Here is a 12,350-nt window from a genome sequence, read left to right on the forward strand (position 1 = left end):
TGCTGTAAAGCAGAAACATCCTAGAATAAACATCTTTTTACATTTATTGGAGTAGTTTTATCATGTGGTAATGTTTCATACTGCCCATTTTAGTACAGAAAACTGAATATGATGGAGAACAAAAGAGCCAAGCCTTTTCCTCCAGGCAAGAAGGTGCAATTTTATCAATGTTTTAAAATAACCACACTTATGTATGTTTCCACAGACTCTTGTTATTAAAGAGGCAAACTTCTGCCTGTTTCACATTTGTTCCACCCTGCCAGAAATCCTGTGTATCATGAAGGCAGGGATACCTGCACATCATCCTCAGAGCACAACAGCTCTAATTCTTTCCATCAGCTGAAGAGATTAAGTGGAGTTTGCATGCAATAAAGCATTCCAGCTTCCAGTGCAGGAGCAGGAAGGCCAAAGTCCAAAGAGATTTTGCCACCCATATTTTTCCAACTTTACACAGGCAGACATAGTTTTGTCACACTTTAGGTCTTGAATAGCAGTCCCTTTGTGTGTTTCCCAGCTTCCTTTTTAATAAAACACTTTGAAAAGGAATTACAACCTTACTCATTTTCTTTAGAGTGTTGGAGATATTTTGTTTAAATGTAGCTGATAAAGAAAGCACAAAGTCCTATGTCAAGGATCACAGAATCAGAGACTCATGGAATAGTTTGGATTGAAAGGGACCTTCAAAATTATCCAGTTCCAGCTGCCTGCAGTGGGGAGGGACACTTTTCACTAGACCAGGTTGCTCAGAACCCCATCCAACCTGGTCTTGAACACTTCCAGGGATAGGTCAGCTTCTCTGGGTAACCTGTCCCAGGGCCTCAGCACCCTCACAATAATAGATTTCTTCTTTAAATACAATCTAAATCTACTGTCTTCTACTTTTAAAACCTTTACCCCTTGTCCTGTCACAATAGACCCTGCCAAACAGCCTATTCCCATCTTTCTTGTCAGTTTCTTTTATGTATTAAAAGACTGTTGTAAGGTCACCCTAAATCTTTCTCTTTCTCTCTTTGTAATTGTCTCAGCCTCTCCTCACAGAAGGGGTGTTCCATCCCTATGATCTTTTCTGTGATCCACTATTACAGCGACTTGATGTGCTTTCCTCAGGGTGAGAGAGATGGACGAGAATCTTGGTTCATGATCAGAAGGCTGGATTTATTGATATATGATATATAATACATTATAACCACACTAAAAGGAATAACGAGAGAAGTTGCAGAAGCTGCTAAGCTAAGAATAGAATAGGAAAGAATGAATAACAAAGTTCTGTGTCCAGGGAATCTGTCCCTGAGCTTGCTCCTGTGATTGGCCCCCAATTGTAAACATGGAACATGAGCCAATCACAGGAGCACCTGCTACATTTCACAGCAGCAGATAACCATTGTTTACATTCTTCTTCTGGGGCCTCAGCTTCCCAGAAGGGATAATCCTAAAAGAAAGGATTTTTTGAAAAAAATGTCTGTGACAATCCACCTCTGGACCTGCTGGAATAGGTCCCTGCCTTTCCCATGCTGAAGATTCCAGAGCTGCAGGCAGCCCTCAACACACAGGACAGATCTAACTAATTGATATGTATTTTCACTCAGTTCTCCATAAAGCTAAAGATCTGATAAGTGGCAAGAGCCTGCATTGTCAATATCCTTTTGTTCATGTGTATAGTAAGGATTTAGTATAGAAGTCTAACAATAAACTTTTGCTTGCAGTACCAAATTAAGATTATTGTAAATTAATACTTTCCTGTGTTTGTATATGCACACAACATTCATGCATATATATAACAATCTTGTTTGTCTTTGTTTAGCATTTTACTTCACCAATTAATAATTTTCTGAAATTCAGTTATTCTTTACAGGGATAATCTTTGCAGGGGAAAAAAAGATAAAATCCCCTCAAAAAATGTAACATCATTCTGCCTTTGGGGAAAGGAACAGCAGATGATGCCAAAACCCACACATCAGTGTGGATGCATGAAGGTTGCAAGGGCTGAATTCTGTTATTGAAGGAAAGGTATCTTGCTCAAATGGCATTAAGCTGATTACAGAAGGAATATCCTGATTACAAATAGCTGTCCCAGCAAATGCAGGCTTTTCATGAGGCAGCTGTGATTCAAAATCCAATGTGATCAAATAGGGAAAATCACAAGTGATCCCTGGAGGTACTAAAGAATCTCACAAAATTTGTCATCAGCGTTTCCTCTCCTATCTGCTCATTCATCTTACATTTTGACATGAATAAAAAAGGAAGCAGTGCAAGTTTTGTTTCACATTTAATATAAATGACACGACTCTTAATCTTTTGCGTAATTTTGATACAAACACATAAGCGCCAAATCTCTGCTCACCTGTGGTTTTCCTATCAAATATATTATTCCTTTGGTTTGAAGGGCTTTAAGTGTCTTGTTCTCTGGAAGGATAAAGAGATACTCTTGGATCTCCTAGTGACCTAATAACTGCACTTGATGTACTTTGTCACACTTGCACCCCCAGACACTTCTGCTGATCATATTAGGGTTTCATCATTTCAGATTTCTGAGATTTGGCAAACACTTCAGCCTTTAGCACTAAAGAGAATGTACCTCTTAAATTGCTAAGAGGTCTCATGTGAGAGGTGAAAATCCTATCTGTCATTTATATTGAGTTAAAACCTTAAATCATCTAAATTTACTTCCTCTGTAAGTGCTTGTTCCTTCTTAAAATTAGATGTTCTGGAAATGTAATTAAGATAGCATTTTTCCCCTTCAATAAGAAGTACTAATATAAGAGAGAAACATCAGTTTTCAAGCAATGCAGCAATCTGGAATCTGCATCTTAATTGAACACAAGTTTTTCTATTGTTCTTGCTTATTCAGTTTTACAACTCTAGCTTTGATGTGCATCTTTCACAATAAGACTAAAGGAACAATTTAAAAGAAAAGCTGCACATGGTAGAATACAGTGGAAGAAAAAAGGATGTTTATATAGCAGGAAGAGCATCCAAGGTGACAGAAAAAACTACATAAAATGTGTTGATTCTTGTGGGATGAAAATGTTGCATCTGAGTGCACACAAGGTAAATTTTTTGTATATTTGTTATTTTTTTCCCCAGGATAAGAAAGCATCCAGGTATACTGTAGCTTAATCTTCTGTATACTCAAATATTCAGTGAGAACACAAACCTGTCATGGTTTTATACTGCTGCAAATTGGACTGGAAAGCCCAATCTAATGCCTGACATCTGTCTTACAGGAGCCCAGTGAAGTCTTACTGAAATAGAGTATATCACTGCAAAGCTGTAACTACTGTCTGGGGTATTTCTTCCCTTTCTCTGTCACTTCCACGCTACATCAGTGTTTTAATTTATTTTGCAGAAATACCTCCAATTCTCCTTGAAAAGTTTCGCTGCTACCTTTTGCTCACTCTTTGCTATACAGAACCTGAGAACACTCATTTCTTTCTACAGACCTAAATGAAAAACAGGAAGATAAATTCCTTAATTCCTTTCTTCTAAAAATGAGAGGTTTTTTGGTTTGGTTGGTTCTGTTTGTTTGGGTCCTTGGGGTTCTTGCTTGTTTCTTTGTATTTGTTTGTTTGGTTTGTTTGTTTTTTTACATTCCTGGTTTTCTGTCATGGCTTAAGCCCAGCTGGCAACTAAACAATACACGACAACTCACCTCACTCACTCACTCACTCACTCACTCACTCACTCACTCACTCACTCACTCACTCACTCACTCACTCGCCCTTCCCTGGAAGGATAGGGGAAAATCAGAAGAGTAAATGTAACAAAAGTTGTGGGTTGAGATAGATGGTGTAATAGGCAAAGTAAAAGTCATGTGCATGAGCAGAACAAGGAATTCATTCCCCAATTTCTGAGGGCAGAGCAGGGCCCCATCACACTGAACAATAACTTGGGAAGACAAATGACACTTTCCAAGCATCCCCCTTTCTTCTTCTTCCTCTAGCTTTAAAAGCTGAGCACACCATACAGCATGGGACATCTATTTGGTCAGTTGGGATCAGATGTCTGAGGTGTGCCCCCTCCTAACTCCTTGTGCACCCCATGTTCCCTCACTGGTGAGGGGGATGAGGGGCAGAAAGGGCTTGACTCTGCAACAACAATAATGAAAACATCCCTGTTATCAGCACTGTACAAACACTGCTCAGTGACAGCGACAACATCCATGTGTTATCCATGCTGTTTCCATCACAAATCCAAAACACAACACCATTCCACCTTGTGTGAAGGAAATTAACTCTGGCCCAGCCAGAGCCAGCATGGCTTCCTAGATCCCAAGAGCCTCTGCTGCTTTTCACCAAACCCTTTTCCTTCCTGAGATACACATCTTCCACTCATCACCTGGCATCAAGCTTTATCTCTCAGGCCCAGCACACAAAATGCACTGCCCCAACACCAAGCTGATACTGGTTTGATGCAATATTTCTCTGGATGCATATTAATACTCTCAAAGTTGCCTAGTCCTTAGAGAAAAATGCTCCTGGACACTTCCTTGTGCCTTCAATTTTCATTATATGCCCCTGCTGTGCAAAGCAGTTTATGAATATCATGTGCTTTTGCTAGTGGTCACTTCAAAATATACTTTTCTGAGAAGCCAGCTAGTGGTATTTTCAGGGGCCCCCCATAGCAGGAAGGAAATTATGAATCTGACTCTATTTTCTCGCAAAGCTAATTTAATATTATTATTATTATTATTATTATTATTATATAATATAATATAATATAATATAATATAATATAATATAATATAATATAATATAATATAATATAATATAATATAATGTAATATAATATATATAATGTTATATTATATTATATTATATTATATTATATTATATTATATTATATTATATTATATTATATTATATTATATTATATTATATTATATTATATTATTCTAAAACTAAAGAATAGAGAAAGGATATTTACAGAAAGCCTAACAAGAGAATAATAATAATAATGAAAAACTTGTGACTGCTTCCAGAGTCCCAACACAGCTGGACCATGATTAGTCAAAAAGTAAAAGTAATTCATATGTTGGATAATCAATCTCCAAACCACATTTCAAAGCAGCAAACTCAGGAGAAGCAAATGAGATAATATGTATTCATTTTTATCTGAGGCTTCTCAGCTTCCCAGGAGAAGAAATCTTGGCAAAGGGATTTTTCCAGAAAATATGACAGTGACACCAGCTTATTCTAGCCCATTGTAATTTATTACCATTTTAGAAAAAATACTTAGAATATTGATTGGAGACTTCTCCATTTGAATATCTAAAAGCATGTACACAGAAAAAGGATTTTTCTCTACTTCTTATATCATGAATACTTCTTTGCAGTAAAATATTTCTCAGTTAATTGTGTCTAATTCAATAAATTCATTGAAAACTCATATAAAAATATAAATTTTTAAAGGAAATAATTTTAATAATAGTTATTAAAAAAAAAGTTTGGACATGAATCTGTTTTCTTGGCCGATAGACAACCAATTGTAGAAACAAGTAGAGTATCTCAGGGGAATAATTCCTTTAGATTCCTCATGTTTCCTAAACATTTCTGAAGATTTGGACACCATTAAAGACCAATGAACAGGCTCAGTGAAAACTGATGGAAACCTGCAGAGCAGCTCTTATTTGTCTCCTGTGAGAAAATCTCTGCTTCTAAAAACAAGAATAGACAAAACTCAAATTAATTCTATGACAAGACATTAAATCTTTGTCTTTGTTTAAGACTCTCCTTCAGGGATCTTGAGGGAGAGGCACCAGCATCCTCTCCCTGGACACAACTGTTCAACAGTACAGAGAATAACTATGCCGGGTTATTGCACGCCTCTTAACGAGCTCAAAAGGAGACTATGGATTTTTACTTTGGCTTTAGGAATTACAGTAGCCCATTGAAGTAGGTACCAATGTAGACACTATTGTCTAGGACTGGACATGAATGATGAACGAATGGGTATAAAAGAAATACGATAGAACATGCACAAACTTAGTTGGAAAATTGAGACACAAATAAAAAAGAAAGGGAAATAAGAATTTTATTAGGAATTTGATAATAGAATGCTTCTGTAATACATTTCCACTGGTTGTCTACATTTCTGTTCCTTATTTGGATTTTTTATTATTGTTTTATTTCCAGAACTTCCTCTGCTGTTTTCTACATTTCAAATAAGTTACTTTACTCCAAACTTTGAGTTTACATTTTTTTTTAATTTGAATTTGCCTAACTCCTATCAGCATTCTATCGATGAGTTTATTACTCCAAGCCAGTTTCTGCTCAAGCAGTGACAAACCACCTGTGGGAATAGATCAGACAAATATGAATCCCAGCCAGATGTAACTACAGCAGGCAACTTGCTGGTTCATTGGAGTAGTCTACTTTTATTTATTTGTCCCTAATTATAGGACAAGGATTTTAAAAAATAAAATTACAGCTGTTTTCTGCAAGGCCAATCTCTCCCAGAAGAACATGTTTGAACAGTATGGAAAAAGTTTATCTAAAATAATATTGTATCTTTCAAAATTAGCCTTCCTCTGTGTAGACTGGCAATCAAATGTTACTTAGAATTGTAATCCAAGTAGTATAAAAGGGAGAAAAAAAATCCCCGGAGAAGCAAGTGTTCAGTCTTCTTCCTTTAAAACAAATGATCTGTACAGGAGAATGTTTTGAATGCAAGATTAATGTACATTTTATTAAATGAACACTTGCCATATACAATCTCACGGATGAAAGGTTTATTTGAATAGTTTCATTCAATTTGAAATAGGCCATTGTAACACTTTAGCATTGTAAAAATGGGCTTTTACAGTGCTTGACACGTGTAAAATGAGTTGGTGCTTCAACATCTGTTCTGAAATATTTACAAAATTCCCCTATTAAATTTTAACATTGTGCTCTGGAGTATTCTGCACAATGTACTCAGAAATCCTGGTATATTTTGTTTCATTCAAATATTAGATCTCCATGGAGAACTTTGGGATGAAAAACTCTTGCAGGTCTTCCTGTCAAAGACAGAAAATATTGTATTGATCTTTATATAAAACAAATTATACTGAAAATATCTAGTAGCATATAAATAAAGGCTTCTTAATTAGTTTTGACTGATATTTAATTTTCAGGTAGATTATAAGGCAAAAAATATAAAAACATTACTACTACCTTGCAGAAAAAAAAATTGAAAACACTGGAGAGCAGTTTTTGGTTCTTCAGGGTTCTGCATTGTAGGACACCAGGAGGAAAAGCCCTGGAGGGGCAGAGGGGTCCAAGAAAACTGGTTGTATTCAAGGATAGCTCCTAACAGCCCTGAAGAGATGGATTCCAGCAAAGAGGAAAAGGCAAAGCCTGTTTTGATGAACAAGAAGCTCCTGGACAAGCTCAAACAGAATGAAGCCTGCAAAAGGTGGAGGCAAGGACAGGTAGCCTGGATAGAATGCCCAGAGATTGCCCATGTAGACAGAGATCAGGTTAGGAAAGACAAAACCAAATTAAAGATCAAAGTAAACATGAACAGGGACATCAAGGGCAAAAAATAAAAGATTTTTTGTTACATTAGTGATAAAGGAAGACTAGGGAAAATGTGAGCCCCCTCTAGAAGGAAAGAGATTTGGTTAAGTGGGATGTAGAGAAGGCTGTTCTCAGTTCTGTCATATTTTATCATGATTTTTACTCAGAATCACTAATCAGTCTCATTTTTTCAACCTCTGGGCCTGTGATGATAACATCACTTTTTGTTTACCTGTTCAATAAAATAATTTTCCACTTAAAAAAATGGATTATCTGAAACTGCAGCTTCTTTGGCAAGAAAATCTTCTTGGTTGCGAGGAAAGACACTACTATCATGATCCAAGAGAGAACTCAGCTAGAATAGTTAGAAAGATTATGTGTAGTGTTAACATTTTTCTTGTCCTTTTCAGACCTTCTTAAGTGCTGAATGATACTGAGAAACAAGGAAAATCTACAGTCACTGCAAGAGTTAGAGCAAAAAGGGAGAGAAGATCTAGATTCCATGTACTGACCATAAAGGTACTTGTATCAGAAAACCAGGATGAACAGCAGAATCTTATGATTTTATTAATTTGTGTTGATTTGCCTTCAAGAGTTCTGAGAGTTCTTTTCTGGTCACTGTTATAAATCACATTTCATTAAACAGGGTTTATTTAGCTGATTTTTTTTAACTCTACTGTAGTACAAATTAAATTAAGACCATGAAATACTTCTGGATTTCATTTTGGTTAGTTTGTTGGTTGGTGGGTTGTTTGGGGATTTTTTGGGGTTTTTTTTCTGTTTTGTTTTGCTCTGTTTTTTTGGGTTTTTTATTTGCTTTAATTTACAATGCTATTAGGAAATTTGGAAAAGGAGAAATAAATTACTGCTTTAAGACAATTAAGCACATTGAATTCTTAAATGATTGTGCCCATATATTCTCTAAATCTGTAGCAGTTCCACTGTCATGAGCATTGGCTTAACATCCAATTAGTACTTACCAGTAATAATGACTTTAGATGCTAAAGAAGTATTATTTCTGCCCTGTTGTGATGATTAGAAACTGTGCTTTAACAATGAAAAAATGAACAAAATAAATTTTAATCTCCACAGATTGGAAGCTGTTACTTAACTATGGTATTTTAAACAGCAAATTTTCTGACTTAGTCAGTGATTTGTTTTATTGATTTGATTAGCTGTTTCTGCAATGAATTCAGTCTGTTCACCGGTGAAAAACAAACAAACAAACCAGTACTGACACGTAGACTGAACATAATTTCTGATGCAAATTCAATTTAACTTATTTTTCACTTTAAAGATAACATTCTCACAAACTGTTCATTTGAACAACTTGGCATTAAATCAACACATGGGCAATTTCCTTGTAATAAAGCTGGGAAGTTTAAAAGATAAAGATAAAACCCAGAAAATTCTCTTTATTTAGAGGAGGTTGTACATAATTTTTCAGAATAAAAAATATTAGGGTTTTTAATTGATAAATATTTGGACTGAACTTCTGTAAAAAGATTATATAGACTTTTCAGAAATGTTATAAAAGAAATGCTAGCAGTAATGTATTAATGTCGATAGTCAACAAGGTCTATGTGTGCTTTGGTAATTAATTCCAAATATTCCATAATTTACTGCAGAGAAACGCCGTTCTATGACAGAAGGTATTTTAAAAGTTCTATGATCTGTTCTTGCAGTCGTTTACTACTGAAAAACTTAGTTTCATTCTTCCTGGTATAAGTAATATAGAAATATTGTACTTTGTGATTTTGTTTCAAGAGACTCCTGAAATACTGAATATTGGGAAAGTATTAAAAGTGTAAATGTGCTTTCCCTCTTCCTGCCCAGAAACCTCTGCTTTGGTTATTAAAACCTGTGTGCTACTTGTAGCTTTATTTCCTGAACATAATCTCACTGGGAAGATTCAGGCAAGGGCAAGAAGGTTGGACAGGTATGGAATGTGTTCTTCACAATGAGTAAGTGAGGAGTCTTAAGTGCAGTAAAATAAAAATCAGGGGGGAGATAACGAAATAGAGTGATTTTGAAAGATCTATAATATCATGACATTATTAAAGCACATAAATACAGATACATTTCTCAGTGTGTGTGGCTACATTAGTAGTGTTGACTCAAATTAGAGAGTATTTGAATTTAAGAGTGTGTTCCCTTAAATCTTTGTTCTCAGTCACATCGCATTTCCTACTCTGGGCAACTATGGTAGATGTTATATCAAAAAATTAAAAAAAAAGAATTAATTTTAAGATCTGGGCCAAGGAAAATAAATAATAAAAAAAAAAGATAAAAGGTGAAAATGGGCTCCTACATTACTTGATTTAGTCCTGTGTTGAGCAAAGAGTTTGTATAGAAGATCTATGGAAATTAAGGGTTTACACGTTGGTATTACTGACAGCAAGGATCTTATTGGGGATTATTTGCAGAATCAAGTAGCACCAGGTAGTCTGAACTTAAGTGAAGCATTAAGTCCTAATTGAAGATGACAGTGTAGATACTTTCCCAAGAGCAGGTAATTGTTTAAGAGGAGCCTGGAAACTGTGGTACTAGAACAGGAGCATCAGCAAGTGCAGAGAAAGGAGACAAATATTATCAAATTATCACCTCTCTTATTGATCTCTTTGTAGATATACACTAATCCAGCTGACACCTCAGCACAGCCTTTCCAAATTATTTCAGTCTCAGTCAGCCTATCTGTCATTTAGAGTCACAGACAACCTTTGGAAAAAAAAAGTCTATACCTGACTTCTAGCACTGAAAGAACTAGTTCTGCATTTCAAACATCAAACTGGAAGGACCAGCTCAGCTTTTAGAAGCAAATTTTAGAACTTTGTGTTGAGTCCAAAAGAATACCATGTCTAAAGTGAAGATAAAATCTAGCTTAACATTTACACTGGTGGCTTAATTTTAAACTCCACCACAAGTTAACATGGCAGAGGTGATTAATGATTTTGGAGGTAAATTATATTCATTTTTCTCATTATATTAAAAAACAAAAAACTATTGAAAGTGTTTTCTTTTGGTTATTTGATAGCTTTTTAAATTTTTAAATTCACTTTTTATATGTATTCATTTTATATGTATGTATATCTATATATATGTATATATAGATATGTATATACACACACACACACATATATATATATGTATGCACACAATTTTATTTTACAGCTGTTATTTATGTGTTTTATTTTGGTTCCACAAAGAAATATTACTTAATTATATTTAGATACCTCATTTAAAGACATCTAATGTACTTTTCCAAATGCTTTGAAAATGTACTGTAGTTTTTTTATGGATTATTTCCTTAGATGGATTTTAATGTGTTTTGTTGCTTCTATGTCTCTGTCACTGAGTGTTTAATGTCAAACCTCCTGTTAACTCCAACAATGTGCAATCTGCTGCTCCTTTGTTTTCAATATTTTCTGATTGGAAATGTGCTGAATAGCAGGGGCATCATTCTCCATGGGAACTCTTAGTGCAAAGTAGGTACCTGAAGATAGGAAAAAATTGACGTCAAAATTTTTAAGCATGTGTATGCAGTAAATAATGCCATTGATTTTTGGGTTTTGTTACACTTGTATATATTTTAATCATAGCTAACTCAGGTTTCAGTTCTTCAAAAATTTAGGTCCGGTTGTGGTTACAGGAAAAAAAAGAACTTAATATTTTGTAATTGCAAGAAGTAACTCAAAATCAATTTTTCATGGGCTAATTAGACCACAGTAATAAACTTAAAAGACCAGAATAAACATCTGTGGCTTTCAGCTCATTTTTAACTAAACAAACAAACATTAATAGCATTAACAATATATGTCCTTGTACCTGCAATTTTTAGGTTGATTGCTATTTTAGAATTTATGCTGAGGATCATTTCTTTATGGGAAAATTCTTCTGCACCAACTCGTTCCAACAGGTGCTATAAACAGGAATGATATATTTGAAATTTATAAGACCAGTAAAAGTACCCAAAGTTGTCATGGCAAAATTTCTTGGGGAGAAATTTCTGGATTCACAATGTAGTAGTCATTGTACTTATATAGAAATTATCTTCATCTTTAGTAGAGCAAAATATCAAAAAAATTTAAGAAATAACAGTTGTGTCCATAATCCCCATGTCCATAAAAGTTACAGTTTGTTTTAAATAGTTCCTGGTTTTTGTTTTCTTATTGACATACTCATGAATCCTTTGATCTTATCTAATTATCCTTCTCCACTTAAATATTATTTTGAAAGTATTTTCCCTTTTACTTGGATATAAAACACTATATTCTTCATTAATTTCTCATTTTACCATATTCATACTTAATTATATTACCATTTTCTGAAAATCATCAAAAAACTTCCTTTAAGCAAGTTTCTTATCATTCTATTTTTCCTTACATTTCACTTTAAATTGGATTGTTTTATTTAAGTTATTTTTCACAGTTCTGCTCTTTCAGTTGCTCTTTTAAGAGGATGAACTTTTAGTCTTAAATCTAATTCCACCCATAGAGTGCACTATCCTACAGTTTTTTTACTATATGGCTAAAATATTTTTACTTGTTTTCTAATATTTACAGAAATAATTGTTTCAGACATGTTTCAAATTTTATACATTAAATGTAAAAGAAACAGAAGAATTAATATTTTTTTTACCAACTCAATTAAGAATTACAATATTATATAGTGAAAGGTCCTTGCTAATAAATTATGAATTGACTAAAAATCCCTAAGCAAATCCAAATCATATGTAGTTTCCATTAGATCTCAGGTTACGATGGCATAAGAATAGTATCAGTTCCTTCCTTCATGATAACCAGTAAAGAAACACTTTTCCTATTTGGGTAGGTAAGGAGGCTGTTGTTTTTTTTT

Source organism: Melospiza georgiana, chromosome 2, assembly GCF_028018845.1.
Source record: "Melospiza georgiana isolate bMelGeo1 chromosome 2, bMelGeo1.pri, whole genome shotgun sequence".
Lineage (NCBI taxonomy): Eukaryota > Metazoa > Chordata > Aves > Passeriformes > Passerellidae > Melospiza > Melospiza georgiana.